This window comes from Octopus bimaculoides, chromosome 6 (assembly GCF_046866305.1).
Source record: "Octopus bimaculoides isolate indiv1 chromosome 6, ASM4686630v1, whole genome shotgun sequence".
Taxonomy (NCBI): Eukaryota; Metazoa; Mollusca; class Cephalopoda; order Octopoda; family Octopodidae; genus Octopus; species Octopus bimaculoides.
Genome location: NC_142933.1, coordinates 86,640,769 through 86,663,268, shown reverse-complemented (window position 1 = coordinate 86,663,268; position 22,500 = coordinate 86,640,769). Strand labels below are relative to the sequence as shown.

Below are 22,500 nucleotides of genomic sequence, written 5' to 3'. Positions count from 1 at the left end.
GTGATATACTATGGATTTGAAGTGAATTTTGTTTCAAAGACTAGGGACATGTTATGTGTAAGATCTGGCTGGAGAAAGATACAGTTGACGTTGACGAATGGAATTGAGATGAGGGTGCCTCATGTAGTATCAAGTGGCGTAGCTAGAAAATAAGGTGCAGAGGTATAGAGGAATTTATAACTATAAACGTAGCAGCTACAAATCAGTGGTTCTCAACTGGGGCCCGTGTGGCCCTTGTGGGTCCATATAAGATTTTGTTGTTAAAATTTATCTGAAATAAATTGGTTATGCTTCTACAATTCAAAAATATTTGGACAATTTTGTTTTATACAAATCGTTGTAATATTCAGTTATAATTTAATTATTTAAACATCGAATGGCGATGAAGGTCCATCCGAGTAAAACTGAAATCAAAAGTGTCCATAGGTAAAAAAAATGGTTGAGAATCACTGCCCATCAGTCGGGTAACCTTGAGTGGCTTTTGTGTGGCTTATTCAGACGGTGTGAGCAGACGCTTTGTACCATTTCAAGGTCTCTGAGATTTGTTGAAGGAAGTAAGAAAATCCTTTTCAATGCGGATCTCTGACTCGTTCGAATGCTTGTAAGAGAGTGGACTCCTTAAAATCATCATCGAGGAACCAGGTGACTGTTTGATGGTGGGGTTTAAGAGGCGACAAATTATATATACAATCAATATAGTCCATGGAACTCACAACGCAAAGACAGAGAACAAATACCCGCAAAGCACCCCAACGGGCATTCTAACAATTGACACGCCCCTCATACACATACATGCAAACATACGCACGCATACACCTGGAATGGACAGAAGCAACGTGAAATAAAGCATCAAACGACGCAACATGCCGCCGAGAATCGAACTGACGACCTTACGATCGTAGTCGAAATACCCAAACCACAAAGCCACACACGTTCATCATATATATATCTGTCTTGTTTTGGTCCATTTTTTTTCTTTCTTATTTTGTTGATCACATGTATGAAAGTTTTACACATCTGAGGTAACTTTTCTGTTTCGCTCGTTATTACTCTTGTCTCTTAAAACTTAATGATCATTTCTGTGTAATCAAGAGCATCGCCATGCCATTTGACAGTAAATATGTAGGCTTGCCTTTCCAACTCGCCTTTCCTTTGCTTCTCATTTTCATTTCAGCGAGTTATCATCTCGAGCAAGTTGCCATTTCGTGGTTTTGTCATTGTGAGTTTCAATTCATTCTGTTATATCATTTGTAGAAACTTCGTCATAAAGCTAGTTTAGCAACCTGAGCTATTGTTTTGATTTTATCACGGATTTCCAAGTTCTCCAAAATTAACGATTACGTTTTGTGAAACACAGCTCATATTTTTCTTTGACATTTTGTTGAAAGCAAATTTTACAATTATGATGATATAACGTATCAAAACTATTAAATTATTTTTTGACTGCATAAAACAAAGTTAAAACGCAGGAACGTTGTTCGATTTGCCCCCACGTTATTGTTTTACGTCAGCGATGAAATAATTAGAAAAACAATCTTCAAAAAATGAAGTTCCAATAGAAATGTTTGTGTTGGATTTCCATATAGTTGGGAGATTATATTTCGTTATATTTTCAGGTTTTCTTTTTCCTGAGCTATAAATGGGCAATGAGTTTGAGTACGCAGTCTGCACCTGTATTTCCAGCAGGTATTAAAGTTAGGCGATTTTGAAAACTTTTAATCTAAGCCAGTCATCAGCAAACTGCGGGACTTTCTGAATGATACTCTTAAAGAAAAGTTACAATTAAACATTTTCGAGGGGCGGCCCGCACCATGATGAGCGATGTCTCATGGAGCCCATTTCTCGAAAACGGTTTGTTCTAGACATTGATGTTACTTCTTGGAATTACTTGAAAAGAACGTTGTCTTCTCTTCATCGAAGATTCAGTAGGCATAATTTCCCTTTAATAATTTTCCATAATTTTTTTTCTAAGTTATGACGGGGGCGAGGATTAGGCCGGTTCATCATGGGTGCTGTCTATTATTTCAAGTAATTTTAACTTATGCAAATCTGCTCTCTTCTTATAGCTGACAAACAATTCTCTACTTGCACCAATAGTTTCTCTGCTGTATTTTTCATTGCAAAAGCTGGACAAAAATGTATATAAACATGGCATCGCAACTTATGTACGCATGTTATAGTAAGAATCAGAGATATTTCATTTCTGTATTTGATCACTAATTTATGCTACTAACATCTTCTGCATTTGAGGAATGATACTATCTTCTTTAGTGTTTGGCCAAGTAGATTCCATGAAGTATGCATTCTTGACTTTTATCAAATTCTTTCGTTTTCAAAATTGTACAGACAGTTGAAGAGTTCAGACAATATGACAGATGTTCTAGCGGTATTTGGGGCTTGATGTTATCTTAAAATTTCATATATTTGTTGTTCTAAAGTTGCGGGTCTTGTGAGATTTTTCTTTGATGCTTCAGTCATTGTATCTTTTCTTTTGGCACGTTGAAATAACAAAGGGTGTCAAAAATTTTTAATGACAACACAAAGAAATTAACAGTAAAAAGGAAGTAGTCTATGATACAGTGTCAAGTTAATTTCCTGCCAACAGAAACAGCGCTGAATTGAAGCAAGGGAATAGAGTGTTTCAACATGCATCAACTTATTTTAATCCAAAACTCAACCGACAGGCATATCCATCCGACCCGAGAAGAGGAGCTCTGGTTTTTGTGACGAAATCTCAAAACGTCTTGTGACGAAATCTCAAAACGTTCACTGAGTATTCTTTTTTCACCTAACGGCTGGAGGGAACTCAGTGGATATAGTTGATGGCCTGGCTGTCGAAAAAAGAGATCGTCATGAGCTTCCAATCGAACTTACTTTGCGTGAACGTATTTGGTCTACGGGAGAGGCAACATGCTTTTATCGGGCTTTCTGTATCTCCATCATAACAATAAATCCATCATTCTTCACAGGTTACCAGATACTCTAGCACTCTTTCATTAGCGTCAATGAGCTCAACAATCACACTACAATCACAAACTTGTATTTCCTTCTGTTCGTCAAGGAGCGCCATGGGAACAAACTTTCAACAAATTTGGCGCATATTCAGGCCTTCATGCATAATTCTGTGTAAAGTTGCCACATCAACTCTAAACTTTGTGTTAATCGCCTTTCTAAACGCACGGCAATCTTGAACCAGAAAAATCGAGAATTTTCTCAACCAGTTGTGATATTCTGACGTCCCTCTCTATCCCATAATTCTCATTAACTCTCACATCCTTCTACCGTTATTGAACCTCTTGCGCTAGCAGAAAACTGATGATCAGCTCATGCAAGTTAATCCAAAGGTAATTTAGAGCTTTTCATAATTTTCTGTAGTGATTTTGCCCAGTTTAACACAAAACTTTATCGTATAGCGAGCTTCCAAATTGTCTCCACGTCTGCAAACTAGTCGGCTGGGACGAGCAGTGTTTACTAGGGTGTGTTAAAAAAGATGTTGTAGCCGCTTCCATTAATCTGTGACACAAAGATGGCAGGTCAGCTTGTTATATGAACAGTAATAACATACTAAAATTACAATAACCTAGAACAGCTATAACTATCTCTCCTAACATCTCCAGACTACTGGAATGCTACTCCCGTATGTGTGTGTGATTGAGTGTGGATATATATATATATATATATATATATATATATATATATATATATATATATATATCTGTATGGTAACGACCGGAAGAAAAAAAAGGTCAATAACGGGAACAGAATTTAATTTAATTCGATTAGTGGAAATCAAACTGACTAAGCCAGTCAAACACCATTGGCTAAAGATATAAGAATAATAGGCGCCTTTCTTCAGTCAAGCATGGTTGACTAAGGACACAATCGACTACTACTCCTTATTGAAACTGACAGGTTTATTCGCTTTTAATATTGGCTGACCATATTAAATTTTGTGTGTGTCTGTGTGTCTATATGTTTGTGTGTGTGTATGTATGTATACGTATGTTTGTATTATATATACATATATATGTATAAATATATATGCAGAAGCATACACACACGCACAGGCGCAAACACGCATACACACAGATATGTAGATATATAATAAATAATTAGATAGACAGATAGATAAATACATTAAGCGATTCGGAGATAGTTAGAAAGATAAGATGTTAGATAGATAGATAGATAGATAGATAGATAGATTTGATAAAAATTAATACACGCATAACGGGTGACTACAAACAAGTCAATATGAAACATCTTTACTGATGTAGGTGATATATGTTTACTGGATGATGACTGCTGGAACAGCTTTCATATACAATCTGTCGCATCTTGTTGACCAAGGATTAAACAACTACGACAATAACAAAGACAACATATCGCCGAATCAATGAAACGGTTCTTCCGAGACCTACAAGAAAATCAGTAACTAGCACGTCAACGGTTTACGACGACGAGGTTTCCAATCAAATGTACATCTTGCTCGTGTAATTAACGTGCAAGTAGCCGAGCACTCCAGAGACGAGGAAATTCAGCGTGACACAGAGTGTGATAAGGCTGGCCCTTCGAAATACAGGTACAATACATTTTTGCCAGCTGAGTGGACTGGAGCAACGTGAAATAAAATGTGTTGCTCAAGAAAACAACGCACCGCCGTGTATCGAACTCACAGCCTAACGATCTTGAGTCGAATATTCTCACCCCGTTGCCACGCGCCTTCGTTAAGAAAAGAAGTAGGTTATTGATCGCAATCCAAAAACTACGCTTTTCTGTTTTAAAAAATGGAGTTGGCAATATTGCGGATAATATAGTCCTAGATACAATAAAGATGAACAAAATACGGCATTGCAACTACTTCAAACTCATATGATCACAGGTTTCCTCGTTCAGGTTGTCTAGTACAACAGCAGCAATGGTGTCTTTACATCAATTCTGTTGTATCGAATGTATCTGTTTGATTCAGTTGAAATTATGTAAAAGATTATAACATTGATACAGTGTGGCATAGCGCTTAATAAGCTTCAGATTTTAAATTACTTTATCGATGTATTTAATGCTAATCGTATGATATTTGATCTTCTTTATTACTCTAATTACATAGCAGATGCATTTACATATTTGAGTGACGATACTTATTTGTTGAATTCACATTCAGAAAGAGAGAAATGTCAATAGTAATTACTCCCCGACATTAAGAACAACGAGGAATGAAAAGAGATAAATTATGAGGTTGTATGAGGAAAAGTTTTAGTTTTACACATTTCTCAATGAAACATACGATGGGGATGTTGTGGAAAATCTGCTGCTGCTGCCGCTACCAAGAACACGACTGCTAAATTAGAAAATGTAATAAAGTGAGGAACGCCAACTGGGTGTTCGTTAGTGGTATCTCCATTCTTGATATTTTCATATACTGTTTCATAATTGAACCATAATTATATTACACATGTGTGCTCCCATACATGTATCTGCATATGTCTGTACTGGTATGTGTATCATGAATGGTTTCCTAAATATACAGGAAAAGAGTAGAGGGGCGGATACATAAACGAAGAGGTAGATAAAGATGTAAATATTTATATATAGATAGATATATGGTTTTATAAACCGACGTAGTGTTAGAAACAAAACACTGTTACGCACATACGTACGTATATACATATATATGTGTATGTAGTGCCTATCTTGGTATATGTACGCATATCTATATGTATATATATATACATATATGTGTGTTTGTGTGTGTGTATATATGTATGTACGTATTTGTGTGTATGTATAAATATATGAGTTTGTGTGTATGTGCATGATGTATGAATACATATACATGCCCATAAAAACACTGATGAAATATATGAGAAAAGTGAAAGACACTTTTAATAAAAGTGGAGGGTATTAGATAATTATGCGAGAAATATCTACATATACAACGTAAAACATCTGTAAATCAGTGAAGCATTTATTTCTTGGAAATATATATATATATTATTTAACATAATATAACATATACAATCTACAGTGATGGAATTCCTTTCATGGAATGAAGAAAATAAAAACATTGGCACTATTTAGCGGTCACAAGTACCCTCTGTGATCGTAGATAATATCGAAGCATTTTGCAACCACATTCTTTAACTCCTATCAACCACAGAGTCCCCGAAACTAGTATGCTTCTCAAGGTATGGCAGAGATATTCCTGGCCACTAACATGGTGCTCAATACCAAACTAAACGTGTTCTTGTAATTTGTGAAACGTGTGTACCCTAATACGGAGAGAAGGTCGATATTATTAGCGCAGGGACACATTTCGGGCAACTGAAGACTCTGACTACTTGTACTCGTCTTTGCTTCACAGTAGAATACTCATCATGTACATATACTCCATCTCCTCTTGGAGAGAGTGAGAATATTGTTCTGGAAAACATTTTTGAAAATTAAAATGGGGATTAAATGAAAAAATGAGTTACGGGAATATCTCCACAAGTGTGATTGAAATGAATGGTGATATGTATATATGTATATATATCGGTGAGCTGGCAGAAACGTTAACACACCAGGTGAAATGCTTAGCAGTATTTCGTCTGCTGCTACGTTCTGAGTTCAAATTCCGCCGAGGTCAACTTTGCCTTTCATCCTTTCGGGGTCGATTAAATAAGTACCAGTTAGGCACTGGGGTCGATATAATCGACTTAATCCGTTTGTCTGTCCTTGTTTGTCCCCTCTATGTTTAGCTCCTTGTGGGCAGTAAAGAAATGATATACATGTATATATGTATGTGTGTGTGTGTGTGTGTGTGTGTGTGTGTGTGTGTAGGGAGAGAGTGAGAGAGAGAGAGACATCAGTGACAGAAATGGTATTCACGAAATTCTCTATTCAAATCCGCTAGAATTGTTTCGACTCATCCTGCATTTGTACCTTAGAGGTGAGATGTGGCTTCACAGGTGCAGGTTGCGTCTTCTCAAGTGACATTTAAAACAAACACCTCGCTATTTCACTGCCCTCTCGTTCTTGATCTTCTCCTAGATCTCATTACACTTTCTCTGCAAGAAGACATTCTTATCATGTAAGTAGGGTCTTTATCATATTTTCATCTTCATTGATGAAATCCCTCTACATGAAGATGCAATTGCATAACTCTGGATTCTAGTTACTCCAATTTTCTTCAATTTATGGAATCAAAAGTTCATGATGAAGAGGAAAGGAGAAGAAGGATGGTGGGTCAGAGATTTTGACGATGGGGTTCGAATATTTTACTCAGTTTTGTTCCATTTCAGATCACTATCCGCATTTATTTTAATGTATATATTAAAGTTACCAATGATAATGTTCTTAAATGTATGTGTTTGAGCGTGTGTGTTTGTATATATATATATATATATATATATATATATATATATATATATATATATATATATATATATATATATATATATATATATATATACATATATATATATATATATATATATATATATATATATATATATATATATATATATAAATGCACGTATATATATATATATATATATATATATATTTACACACACACTCATACATACATATATATGCATATACATATACATGTGTGAATATATATGTGTGCATGTTTGTGTGTACAGTCTCAGTTGTATAGGTTTTTCGCTGGTCAAATGAGTCATTTCAGCTACAAATAGCAGCCAATGTACAACATCTATTTGATCTTAGTTATTTTCGTGATTTTCTTTCTTGCTCGCCAGCACAATTATTGGAGATATTGTATCTTTAGAACATCGAATCTGTTGTTGTAAGTCATATCATATTGGTTCCATTTACTGGTTCATTCTCTACAGAGAGAAAATTATTGAAATTCATTTTCAGTTATAGACATGACTCCATGGGGACCTGGTTAAACTTACGGTGACCTAGTATCGAAGAAACATCATATACTAATATTTATCCAAAGGATGATTTTTCCAATAAATTTAGCTACCGAAGCAATGATTAACGGGCCAACCAATACATTGATTTAATTCTCCTTGTTCGCGATAAATATATTTCTCTCTTATTTCAATTCTGTCTTTATTCCTTTTTCACCCCTCACAGTTATTGCATAGATTTGTGCCCGTATTTTCTCTAACATACGTCCTAAAAGGAGAGGAAATCCGTTGCCTAGTGGTTAGGAAACGGAGCACTCAATTAGAAGACCATGTTTGATACCCTGTAAGAGAATCATATCATACATTCGGGCAAGGCACTTTATTCCATGTTACTCCACTTCAATTAGATAATAAAAATGCGTATTGAGGCTGACACGGCGCCTGGGAAACATCAAGTTGGTAGCAGCGTTAACGAGTCGTTAGTGCAACTAAAATCACTCAGGCACAAAGAAGGATATGTCTATATATTATCTTTACTTTCATTTACTCCCTAAACTGTGAGATCATATTCTCTGTTTATCTACATCAGAACTAAAAGCATGATTGTTCTATTATGCGCAGAAGGCCCACAATTTTTCTGAGAGAGAAAACCAATAACATTGATTCCAGTGCTCAACTACTATTTTTCTATCTACATCAAATGAAAGACCTCAATGCTATTTGAACTTAGGTTGTAAGGCCGGATGAAATATCGCTAAGTATTTTGTCCAGTGTGCTAACCATTCTGCTAACTCACATACACATGCAATCAAGGACTAAGTTCATAGAAGAATACGAAATGGTTCTAGTCCCTAGAAGTTTCGTACTGACTCTCAGTTATCTAGATAATACGGTTAAAGATAAAATATTATTTCTACTTATGTATTTCATGATATATCTCACAGATATTCTGAATTTTATCATCTTTGATATTCTTATAGTCTTAGGGGGCTTCACAGCTTTCGAAACACAGCCTCGTTGAGCTTTCCCAGAGGAAGTTAATCAAGTCCCGACTTGCATCTCAGGAGCGACAAGCCACTGGCCTGCTATGTGTGTCTATGGCTTTCTAGTAACATTCTCTGCAGTTTCAGTGATGGAACACATGCTCTCCCACTCTCTTTTCCTTTCAATTATAACTGGAGGCTCAGACAGAGTTTTGCAGTGTAATCATCCTCATAAGACCACTGCAACTTCGCAGAAATAGAAATTTTTGAAGTGATTAAAAATAATTCGTAGCCAGTGCACAACCTTTACATCAATAAGTCGATTCAGTATTGTATTTACATGGTTTTTACGAGTTATGTGTCATAGTTCCACATATCTATCAATAGTGTTGTATAAGCTGGAGAGTTCAGTATTTGCAATCTGAACATTTTTAGCCATGATTTTCTTCACTCATCTTTAATCTATCATATGGATGTTCATAACTTGCTTATGTTATTACTATATTTCATAAGTAAATTCCGCCATATTATCCGATATGACTACGAGAATATTTCCATTATAGAAACATCTACGTAAAATATTCTATGAATTTATGTAACATCTTGAAAAATATAGTGCAAAATTATTGTTTTTTTTTCCCATAAATTTTTTATAAGGTTTTTCTTCAAAGTTTGTGAAAATGTATGGTATATTAACTAGGGTGTTAAATAGATGATTATAAGGTAGTTTCAATTTCCCTGGAGATTTTACAAATTCTTTATCTAAACATCTACTCATAAAATCTGTTCTTAAATTTTTATCAAGTTATCTTGAATTCTGACAATCTCCAGATGTATCCTCTGAAGTCTAAACCTGCTGAAAGGATATGTATGCTATCGTTTGATATAACGGTGGTTATGAAAGTACTAGTGGCTGTGAAATGTGGTAGTACCGGTGGTGGTCGTGGTTTGAGTGGCGCTTGTAATGGTAATGGTGATACTTAACCTAAGCTTAATTCTGATCAAGCAGACCAACGATGAAAATCATTTAACTTGTATCCACTGTAAGGATAGTGAGGACGAGATTACGCATTACTTTCTTTATGTAAATACGATTATGCAGCGTGCGATTTAAGTGATATTCGACTGCTATTTCTACATGTCTGACCGACCACGCACACAATCACTCGTTGCCTTCTTTATGATTTTTAATTTGGCACCAGTTTAATTCTAATGAATCAGATATAGAATCAAAAGTATTTCAACTTTGACAATCCTTCCTTTTTATTCATCACGTTCATCGGAAGAATACGCTATCCAGTATATCCCTATGGTTTTTTTATGATGGTAGAATATGATATGAGGGAACCTAGGATACTAGGTCTAGCACATCGTAAAACCACAGCAGGTTATTCAGTCATTCCATGTTCACAAGTAGAGTGTAAGTCTCGATCTATTATTTATTGTAGTTCTCGAGGTGGCAGAATCGTTAGCACGCCGGGCGAAATGCTTAACGGTATTTCGTCTGTCTTTACGTTCTGAGTTCGAATTCCGCCGAGGTCGACTTTGCCTGTCATCCATTCGGAGTAGATAAATTAAGTACCAGTTGCGTTCTGGGGTCGATATAATCGATTGCCCCCCACCTCTCCCCATAAATTTCGGGCCTTGTGCCTAGAGTAGAAAAGATTATTTATAGTAATTCTCGATATATTATTTAAGATTTACAAAGCGGTGAGCTGGCAGAATCGTTAGCATGCTGGGTGAAATGCTCAGCAGTATCTCGTCTATAGCTATGTTCTGAGTTCGAATTCCGTCGACTTTGCCTTTCATCCTTTCGGGGTCGATGAAATAATTACCAGTTATGCACTAGAGTCGATATGATCGACTAACCCCTTACCCCCAAAATTTTCAAGGCCTTATGCCTAGAGTAGAAATAATTATTTATGATTTACGCCCAAATATATTTAATCATATTTTTATTTTCATCATGAATGCCCAAATTATCTGCGAAAATAAATGCCTCTTTTCACGATTAGCCTACTTCTTTCTGGATTTTCTGTATACGGTGTAGTTTTAAATTATACAAATACATCATACACAGAAAAATATGTTTATATATGGGACCATACATTACTAGGTAGAAGACTCTTCCACGTGTTCATAAGCTTTGCTAGAAGACGCAGTCAAATTTCCTTTCAATAACATATTGCAGATTAAAACAGGAGAGACATATTGGCAGTTACTCAAGAGAATGGCCGAAAATGTTGATTTAAGAGAGCTCATACGCGACAGCTTGAAGTCTCGGATATTATAAGTGAACATTAGTTCTGCGTACTTTGAAGTTGCTGTGCGAGTCAAGCAAGACTGCGCGTTATTGTCATTTTATTTATCAGTGAAACTCGAGGAGGCATTCTGCAACACAAAATCTCTTTTCTTGTTCGTATCCATGCAGACAAGACTGGTTAGAACAACTACTGTAATGATGAAGCATAATGAGGTAGAAACACGCTTTTTCCCAGACAATCAGAGCTCTTTTTATAACGACATGAGTATTTCAAAGACGTCTTCATTATTGAAATTATATTTCCCTTCTCATTCGAAGTGGATCATAAAATTCACGAAGCGTATAGTTATTCGAATAGTTGGTGAATTTACCAGGTATGTGTTTCACTATAACTTTATTCTACTTTATTCCCTCTGTACTACTTTAAGTATGTATGCATGTATGTATTATGTATGTATGTACGTATGCATGTATTTATCTATCAATCTATATATCTAGCTATCTCTTTATATATATATATATATATATATATATATATATATATATATATATATATATATATATATATATATATATACAGCCGGCAAGATTTAGCCACGAATACTGCTATCTCGTCTTAAACCGCAAGACTTTTACGATCGTAACATGAGACATATCAATTTTTGTCTTTTATCCGGGCTTTGGCAGTACGTCTGCTTGATCACAGCTTATCAATTGTTAAATAACCTCAACATCAAAAAGGAAATGCATTAAAAAACAGCAACGTGATACAGCCTCCATAAATTCGTTTCTAACGTAAGTTATGTAATGCTACGTTTCCTAGTTCATTGCAGAATCTAGGAAAAATTATAGACGATTACAGTAAATCACAAAGATCGGTGTCATCTGTTTTATTGACATCCAATTGATGAAGAACGCTGTTGAACCAAATAGATTTAAGTTCGATATAGTTTCATCATTTACAAAATTGCAATTGAACTTAAACGTCAACGGGAATGACTACGACACAAATAACTATGTACTAAACTATAGCCACCATTGAAAATGAAGCCAGACTCGCTGGACATTGAATGCTAGAAGAATGTCCGACACAAGAATATTGTAACAAGAATACTGAATATTGTAAGTGACAAGATTAATGGTCGAAAGGTATATCTAAGAAACGAAAAAATTTAATAGCACCAGCGTGGAAGCATGCTCTTATTCAAGAAACAAACTAACAACTAAGAAAATGTAGCTGAAGATAAGATGAACCGGAAGCAAGCATGCAAAAGGGAAGCAGTTATTGCGCGTGTAATATAAAATCCCGGCAGAGCATTCGGCGATTGTAATTTCTGCAGCTTCAGTTTTTGTGTTGAACTAATCATCAAAACATTCGGAATGCATAGCAAACGTATAAGAAAAACCTTTAATAACACCGATGCAGAAACATCGGCGGGCGAGCTGGCAGAAACGTTAGCACGGCGGGCGAAATGCTTAGCGGTATTTTGTCTGCCGTTACGTTCTGACTTCAAATTCCGCCGAGGTCGACTTTGCCTTTCATCTTTCGGGGTCGATACCGTTGTGAATCACAGTTAAGTTCCCGTTTACGACTAACCACATCGATCAGTATTTAACATCCGTAACTGCTATTGTTAGTCATTCTGTGAAATCCTCCGATAGGTAATACTGTGTTCGCTTCGCTGGACAGTAATATTGTCTGGAATATATATTAGTGATAATTATATAAAGAGTAAGAGGATGAACAAGTCTCCATACTCTTTAAAAAAAAAATATATATATATATATATATATATATATATATATATATATAATGCGTATGTGTGAGTGTGTGTGTGTGTGTGTGTGTGTGTGTGTGTGTGTGTGTGTGTGTGTGTGTGTGTGTGTGTTTGTGTATGTATGTAGAAACATACCATAGTATGTAAATAATGCATTTGAAGCCTTCAAAATTTGGTGCAAGGCTATCAGTTTTTAAGGAGAGGGGACAACTCGGTTATATCGACCTCAAGTACTTGACTGGCGCTTCTTTTATCAACACGGAGAGAATGATGGGCAATGTCGACATTGGCGGATGCAACTGAAAATAATAGCTTGTAATATAGCGGGGTGAAAAATCCGTCGGGGTGGAAAAGGCCGTAGAGTGCGGCCAGATGTATTCTGCCCCGAAGAGAAGAAGGTCGATTTCCGCAACTGAGCACTGCTTTTCTTTCGATTAAGCAGTTCTTATCCGTCTTTACGACAAGGTGTCATTTATAGCTGAATTGTATTGTAGATACAGCGTTAGATAAACACAAACACATACGCGTACACACAGACATACGCGTATACACACACATACATTCACGCGCACACACACATTCACACGCACACATGCAATCACAATAATTGAATAATACTTATAATAATTGAATCGATAGAATTAATGCTTCTGAAGTGGATAAACAAGAGTGTTGCAAAACAACATTCTCATCAACAATAGCAACAATAACAACTTAGGTATGTATCCAGACAAAAAAATGGGCAGTAATATTATAATAAAATTTTTTTAAAAAAACAGGAGCACAAGTACAACAGCAACAGGTCTTAAGACGGACAACGACAGAAACATTAACATGTATCACACATATAATTATTTGTTTTTCTTGTTATTATTGTTATTATTATTGCCCTCAATAACGCTGTTCAATAGAATGTACTCGATCACTAACGTGTCTGTTCTATCTTTAAAATGTCTTATGTGACAAAGGCAACAAAAATATATACATCTGAGTATTTAATAACGTAAGTAATACATCCTTCAATCTGGCGGCGAGCTGGCAGACTGGTTAGCACGAAATACTTACCAGTATTTCGTCTGTCTTTACGTTCTGAGTTCAAATTCCGCCGAGGTCGGCTTTGTCTTTCATCATTTCGGGGTCGATAAATTAAATATCAGCTGCGCACTGGGTCGATCTAATCGACTGGCCCCCTCTCCCAAAATTTCGGGCCTTGTGCCTAGAGAAGAAAAGAATATATCCCTTAATCTATATAAATATACATTTACACACACACACACCCATATATATATATATATACATACACACACACACACACACACACACATATATATATATATAACAAATAATAAATGAGTATATGCATATATACGTACAGGTATGTGCATACCTACGTGTACCTGTATATTTAGGTGCATATCTGGGTACAGGACATTGCAAACAAAACGTAGACAAGAAAAAAATAATAACCAGAGTACAGAAAACACACCAAGCCACATAGAGAACATTTTCCTTCATCAGCTACGCCCGTTTTAACACCGTATATATGTATATGTTTATATGTTTATATATGCATAAATGGAAACCTTCAAGCATGCATACATTTATAATTACATAAATGCACACTTAAACCCATGTGTATACACACAAACGAGTTTGCATATATGTGTATTTCTATGTATGTATATTGTTATAATATGGAATGTTCCTTTTTGCCAATCGATAGATAGCTAGATAGATAGATAGGTATTCTTATATGCATACAAGCATACGTATATGCAATATTTATTTACGTGTAATGTACATGGAAATTATATACAATATCTATATTTATATGTATATAGATACATATAATATATATATATATATATATGTATATACGAGCACACACACATATATATAAACATATATATGTATATATATATATATATGTGTGTGTGTGTGTGTGTGTGTGTGTGTGTGTGTGTGTGTGTGTGCGTGCATCAACATTTACACGTGCATATGCATTTAAATATGCATGCATCCGTTTGAATGTGCGTATATGTAATTATGTGTGGGCGTACGTGTGTTTGAATGTAGAAAAGAAACACTTTGTATGTATTGAACTATTGATCACACAGCAAAAGACCAATCAAGCCTTTTAGCTATTATAAAAGAAGCAACTATTGTTAGTTTTGTTTCCTATTTTTACAGCCGTTTTCCAACTCCCGAACCCACATCCGCACGAACACACGTCGTAACGCTGTCTGAATCAAACACGTGTATGTACACATGCACGCACATAAATATATATATAATACGGATTGTAAATATGCATGCCTAGCGACGAGAAGAACGCATTGTTTATATACGATGCTTCATAAGTAAACAACGAATACATTACTCAAGATGTTTAATATATAAATATATATGGGGTTGGACAAAATAATGGAAACACTTAAAATTTCAAACAAGGACCGATTTTGGCAGTAATTACAGCTTGAATTCAATGAGGTATGAACTCGTACAAAGATTGAATTGTTTCCAAAGTAAGTTTTGTCCATTCTTCAGCTAAAACAGTCTCTAGTTCTTGTAGTGATGATGGTGTAAGATATCGACTCCTTACATTTTTGTCTAAAATGCACCATAAATGTTCAATAATATTGAGATCTGGGGACTGTGGTCGCCAGATAAGATGCTCAACTTCACTAAAATGTTCCTCGTGTCATTCAGTAACAACCTTAGCTATGTATACTCGGCCGGTGGTCGGATAAAAGGTAAAGGATGACTTGTCCCAGAAAATGACATCATTCAACCACTCTATGGACCAATTCTGTAGGCTTTTACTCCTCTCTAAATGCTTTGCAACATTTGTTTTTGAAAGTAGTAGTTTACTGATTCCAGCCCTCCCGTGAAATCCGGCTTTGTGCACCTCCCGGCGAACAGTTTTTATGGAAACTGGGTTCTCGAGGTGGTCATTAAGCTCTGCAGTAATCTTGGGAGCTGTAGTTTTGTGATCCTTTCTAACAATTCGTGTAAGAATCCGACGGTCCCTATCTGAAAGTTTTGGTTTTCTTCCGGAGTTTCGCTTCGACGAGGAGGTTTTTTTCTCTTTCTCAAAGACTGTCATTACTTTCGAGACAGTATTTCTTGATACACCAAGCATTTCGGCTGTTTTCGTTACGCTAGCACCTGCCATACGAGCACCAACAATCTGACCTCTTTGAAAGTCCGATAGATCTGTCATTTTAATGAATTTTAATTACCTTCTTCTGATGATATCTGAAAAGAAACAGCAATTTTAGCAAAACCTGTTAAACAACACTAATAATAATTCAAAAAACATAAAAATAAACTAGCTTTTGACGGTTTCATAGATATTTCAAAATTATAAGGCTATGATGCTAGGTGTTTCCATTATTTTATCCAACCCCTGTATATATTTCCTGTTGCTCTGCGATCATTCCGACATCTGACATGTGGACCCTGTTGCACTTGTACAGGTAATGTCGATCTGATGGAGGGAGTATCTGTGTAGTTGTGCTTATATAATGTGTGTGTGCATGTGTGTAAGCATAGCCATACGTATAGATATTTGCAGATATATATTGATAGGAATTGCATAAATCAGGTGTTACGGCTTTGAATTTAGCGATGCAGTTTCCAAATGCCATTCATTCGATTTCGATTCTTTAACAGCCGCATTGTGTGCAGCTGTCTACATGGAAAAGAAACTAAAGTAAAATGAAGACAAATATATTGCCTCTTTATTTATATAACTAATATTGATTTCCGCCCAGTTTCCGCAATAACCATGCGCAAGGTACATGCTTATAATAACCATAAAATACATAGAAACCACACAAGTACATACACATGCCCCCCCCCCCTCACACACACACACACGCAACACACATTCATTATAAAACATCGCAACAAACGAAATGGAATGTGGCCTCTGAAAAAAAGCTTTTTATGTCTTTTGCCAATTATAAATATATGACCTGTGATAAATTTTGTTGGTCTGTTAATATTCTTAATCAATGAATCTGTTTATCTTTTTATATACTTGACTACACACACACACACACACACACACACACACACACAAACTATTGCATACAAGGAGTTTTCGTCATGGTGGCTCAAATCAATACGTATGCACTCTGAGTGCACAAACAGAGCACTCACAGACTACTTTTTATTATACAGCTAAATTAAATGTCCTTGGCAAGTCTTGCCAAACAGTTTGCCTTTTCTTTTCTACTTTGAGCTAAATATATATATATATATATATATATATATATATATATATATATATATATATATATATATATATCTGCATATAAGTATGATACATATATACACACATATATATACATATATATATATATGCTTATACATATCTATATATATAAAAATGAGAATGTGTGTCTGTCTGTCTATCTGTCTGTCTGTCTATCTGTCTGTCTGTTTGTGTGAATCCCTAAAACTCAAGAACTACGCAACCAATTTCATTCAAATTTTACACATGCCTTACTTAGGGTTCCAGTTGTGTTTTAGTCAAAAAAAATTATTAACTTCTTGCAGAGTTCGAGCACACGGCAACATAATATCTCCTCCACTATTTAAGTATTACGTGTCAAAAGTGAAACAAAAACACTCATGTCAAATACTTTCACTTTAAAAATGAAACTATTCCACTAACTGAAACAATCACATTTCGATACTGTAGTGACAGATACTTTCACAGAGAGAAAGAGAGAAAGAGAGACGCAGAAAGAGAGACAGAGAAAGAGAGACACAGAAAGAGAGAGAGAGAGAGAGATGTATATGTATACATATACATGTATATGTACACCATTTCGATACTGTAATGACAGATACTTTCAGAGAGAGAGAGAGAGAAAGAGAGAAAGAGAGAGAGAAAGAGAGAGAGAGAAAGAGAGAGAGAGAAAGAGAGAGAGAGAGAAAGAGAGAGAGAGAAAGAGAGAGAGAGATGTATATGTATACATATAGATGTACACGTATATGTATATATATATAGATCTGTACACGTATATGTATATATATATAGATCTATACATACATGTATATGTATACATATGTGTAGATGTATATATATATAGAGAGATGTACATGTAATATGTACACATATATACATATATACATGCATACAGATATCTATACATATATACACCCATCACACACACATACACATGCACACAAACACACACATTAGTCATTTGTTTTCTTATCCAAAACTACGTCAAAATTACTGAATGGATCTTTATGAAATTTGGAAATTATATTCTTTGCATAACGGCCATAACTCCCATGAAAATTCATATATTTTTGATGTTGATGAAATTTTAACCCGAACATAACAGATGAGCATTATTTAGAAAATGATGTCACACGTTATCGAGGCTACCATTCTTTCTGGATGTGCAAAAGGGGATGACGTCTTTATTCCAAGAATTCCTCTTACTCCATCAGGAGCAGACATTCCTTTTACATTCAGAAGACTACAATTCCCCCTTCGTGTGACTTTTGCCATGTCCATAAACAAATATCAGGGTCAAACACTGTCTGTAGCTGGTCTTCTCTTGGAAGAGCCCTGCTTCTCACATGGACAACTGTATGTTGGCTGCTCAAGAGTGGGCAGCAACAAAAAACCTATTTGTATATGCTCCACAAGGGAAAACAAGGAACATAGTTTACAATGAGGTGTTATAATCACAACAGCAAGAAAGTATGTACATGATCACCTTCTTTTACGAAACTTCATTGACTTTCATATATTTATATGAAAGTAGCTATATTTTTGAATAGAACTTATTTTAGATAATTTCAATTGATTTTAATCGATTTAAATTTCTTTTCTATTTGAAAATTGGTTATGAAACACGTGTAATCTTTTTATTATATTTATCTTATGATATTTACTTTACTTTATATTATACTCATTTATTGTGCTTTTAATTATTAATTTTTCTATATGTGATAGTGGATTTTCATTGATGAGTTCTTGAAAATTGGTTATTTTCCCTAAAACTATATATATTTTATATATACTTTATCTATAAGGCTCAATTTAATTTTTTATAAATTGATTTTAATTGAGTTTTTTACCTGTAATTTTGGATTTTGTCCCTAATAATATTATTATTATATTGATATACATATATACACGTGTGTTTGGGTGCGTGTGTGTATATACATCTCTATATATAACGATGATTCGTAGTCTAGACGGCGTTTTTAGATTTCATTATTCTCTTTAGCCCGGGCAACGCCGGGTATTTCTGCTAGTATATATATATATATACACATACATTTATATATATACGTATATATGCATAAGCATTTGCATATACATATAAATATATATGTACGTATTTATGAATGTATGTATTTACGTATGTATGTATGTACGTATGTATTTGCGTACGTATTGTTGAAAAGTGTCCAATGGACTAGCCTTGCTATATTGTCGTGGCGTCTCTTATATTCTTTGTGGGCCAGTTCTTAGTGCTTGCTCTCGGGTAGCACAGATTAGAGCCTCCGTTTCTGGTTTTAAATCACTTTAATCTATAGCCATCTTTTTTCATTGTCTGTCTTATCTTCAACATCCCTATGAAATTGACCAACACCGAAGTTTTCTGCTGCAAAAATATTTGCTGCTTTGATCAAATTATTTGTTTCTCTGATGTTGTGTGTTCTGATGTATTTCAGAATTTCATTGACAGTTTTCGTTTCTTGGTTCAATTTCCACCGATCAACCTTTTTAAGGTTGCAAATAATTTCGCTATCGTTCTCCTGTAGTCTTGCCTTTGTTCTGTCGTAGATTGCCTTTTGTTCATCTGACATGTCACCATGAGTTTTATTGTCTTCTTTCAGATCATCTAAATGTTTCTCATCAAGTAAACTACCACTGCTCCTTTCCTGTGCTATGAGATTACTCTTATTAGTAAGAACTGTATTTTCATCGTTATCTCTGCTGCTATTTTCCAAAACCCGTCTTTTGATAGCTTCGAGCTCTACGTCTGTGAACCAACGATCTTTTCTTAACGGTCTAGCTTGATCACATAGTCTCTGTTCCATGAGTTGAAACAATCCCTTTTCCCTCCAATTGTCATCGTTAGGTTGTCGGTAAACCCTAATCTGAGCACCATTTTCATCTACCGGGTTGCTTAGGCTGTGAAACCCCATAACCACAGCATTTATTTGCTTGCTCCATCTACGCCGTGTATGGTGGTCCCTTTCTGGATATCGACAGGCTGGAGCCGGACCAGAATCTCTGAGCCTGCCGGGTGCAACACTGTCATCATCATTGGCTTCAGTTTCATTACCACCGTTACTCACAATATTTTCTTTTTTCATTGTCACTCATATGAGGTAGCGATTATTAGGTTGCACAGTTACCAGTGTTTTTCTTTTGACACCATCACTAGATGTATCATTAATCAGGACAAGGAGAAGCTCCACCCACTTCCTTTCATTATTATTATTATTATTATTATTATTATTATTATTATTATTATTATAATCATCATCATCATTGATATCACTGATATTATTATTTTTATTTTCTTACTATTTGTCATTGTTATATTAACAGACTTAGAGGTTACACAGGCCTATGCAAGACAGGGATGGCACCAATTTCCAGCGCTGTTCACATGGACAGCCACATAGAAAAGAAAAAAATTACGCTATTATTATTATTATCATCATTATTATTATTATTACTACTACTACTACTACTACTACTACTACTACTACTACTACTACTACTACTACTACTACTACTATTACTACTACTATTTTTATTTTTATTACAATTATTATTAAGCCTTATCATTATTACTACTACTACTATTATTATTAAGGCTGTGAGCTGGCAGAATTGTTAGCACACCGGGCGAAATGCATAGCGGAATTTCCTCCGTCTTCATGTTCGGAGTTCAAATTCTGCCGAAATCGACTTTCCTTTTCTTCCTTTCCTGGTCCATAAAATAGTACTAGTTGAATACTGTGATCGATGAAATTGACTATCACCATCCCCAAAATTTGAGGCCTTGTGCCTATAATAGAATATATTATTATTATTATTATTATTATTATTAAGCAGCAACAGCAGCAGCAGCAGCAGCAGTAGTAGTAGTAGCTGTAGTTGTAGAGTCAATTGTTACTGTATTTATTTTCTGACTACGTTCTTTTTATAGGGTTACTTTCAAAAGTTGGTAAACCAATATATTGTAGATATGTAGACTTCCCGACTAAATCAGAATAAATGAAAAGCCACGAAGTTTGCTGGTATCAAATGAAATAACAATGAATACATTATAAATTGCAAGCCCTACTATGCTCAGTTATCAGCACTACGAATCTTATAGGATGTTGCAATATCTATTCCTGTTATTGTACGAACGACATTCTTTACAGGTAAGTGAAATAAATCGCTTTTAAATGGCTCTCAAATCAGAATATCTGACACCGCTGCTCTTCATCAGGCGGACAACGTGATACTGCGTGACATAAAAAAAGGCATAGCGATGTTGACTGTTATTGATTGCTATTAACCCCAGCTGAGCGCTGAATGAGAAAGCTTTCACATTTGATCATGACATCTCTGCTTTTCAGGCATTATGTGCCTACGATTACATTTTCCAATGCTACAAAATAGATATTAGATACAAATAAAACGTTTAAAAAAAGCACAGAAAATGTGAATTGTTCAAACACAGACTGACAACTATTGAGGTATTAAAACACCTGACATTTTACAATGCGCACAGATGAAGGAAAATATTAAGAAGTAATATTTCAAACGCATTATTTTAATACTCTGAAAAAAGCTAAATAGGAAGCAAAAATCACTTAATATATATATATATCAACATTGTAGCTGTTCCTTTTGGATATGAATGTAGACTGCAGGAGAGACTGCGGATCACCCAATTCACATACACACACATACACGCATATACACACACATAAATACGTACGTACAGACAGACGAATAGATAGAAAGATAGATAGATAGATAGATAGATAGATAGAGAGAGAGAGAGAGAGAGAGAGAGAGAGAGGGGGGGAGATACAGAGAGAGAGGGGGGAGAGACAGAGAGAGAGAGAAAGCTGTGTGAGAGAGGGTCTTGCATACTTATAGGGTGTAAGTGTGCATGTATGTCTTTTGGAATGCAGGAAGTTTTGCGGAACATAAATAAATCAAAAACTAATAAAGCTGAAGAAAGATTAAACGTTTTGTGTGCGAGTGTTAAACTTTCACCTGAAGACTTTTAATTATCTGATTTTTCGGATCAAAACACCAAGTGCGAGGAGAACGGCGAACGCGCCTATTTTCTTCGCATCTCAAGTTGTGAGAATTGCGGTTACTCTTAGGTTTCCTCAATGAGTGGTATATTGTGTTGATCATACTAAAGACGGTACACATTTCACTAGTGCACTTATTACACATACAGAAACGCACACACATAGATATATACATACAAACCCCCACACACATACACTTTGACACAAACACACACGCATATATATATATATATTACACGTGTAATCTTTTTATTATATTTATCTTATGATATTTACTTTACTTTATATTATACTCA

General features: G+C 35.2%; 1 long non-coding RNA gene across 3 annotated transcripts in view; it reads left to right on the top strand.

The window, feature by feature from the left end:
• LOC106879850 (uncharacterized) overlaps positions 1–22,500 on the top strand; it is a 210,330-nt gene that overhangs the window by 130,272 nt on the left and 57,558 nt on the right. For all 3 annotated transcript variants that reach the window (XR_016242351.1, XR_016242349.1, XR_016242350.1), the window contains exon 6: positions 21,094–21,313. This is a non-coding gene — a long non-coding RNA (uncharacterized LOC106879850). The remainder of the gene's footprint in view (positions 1–21,093; positions 21,314–22,500) is intronic.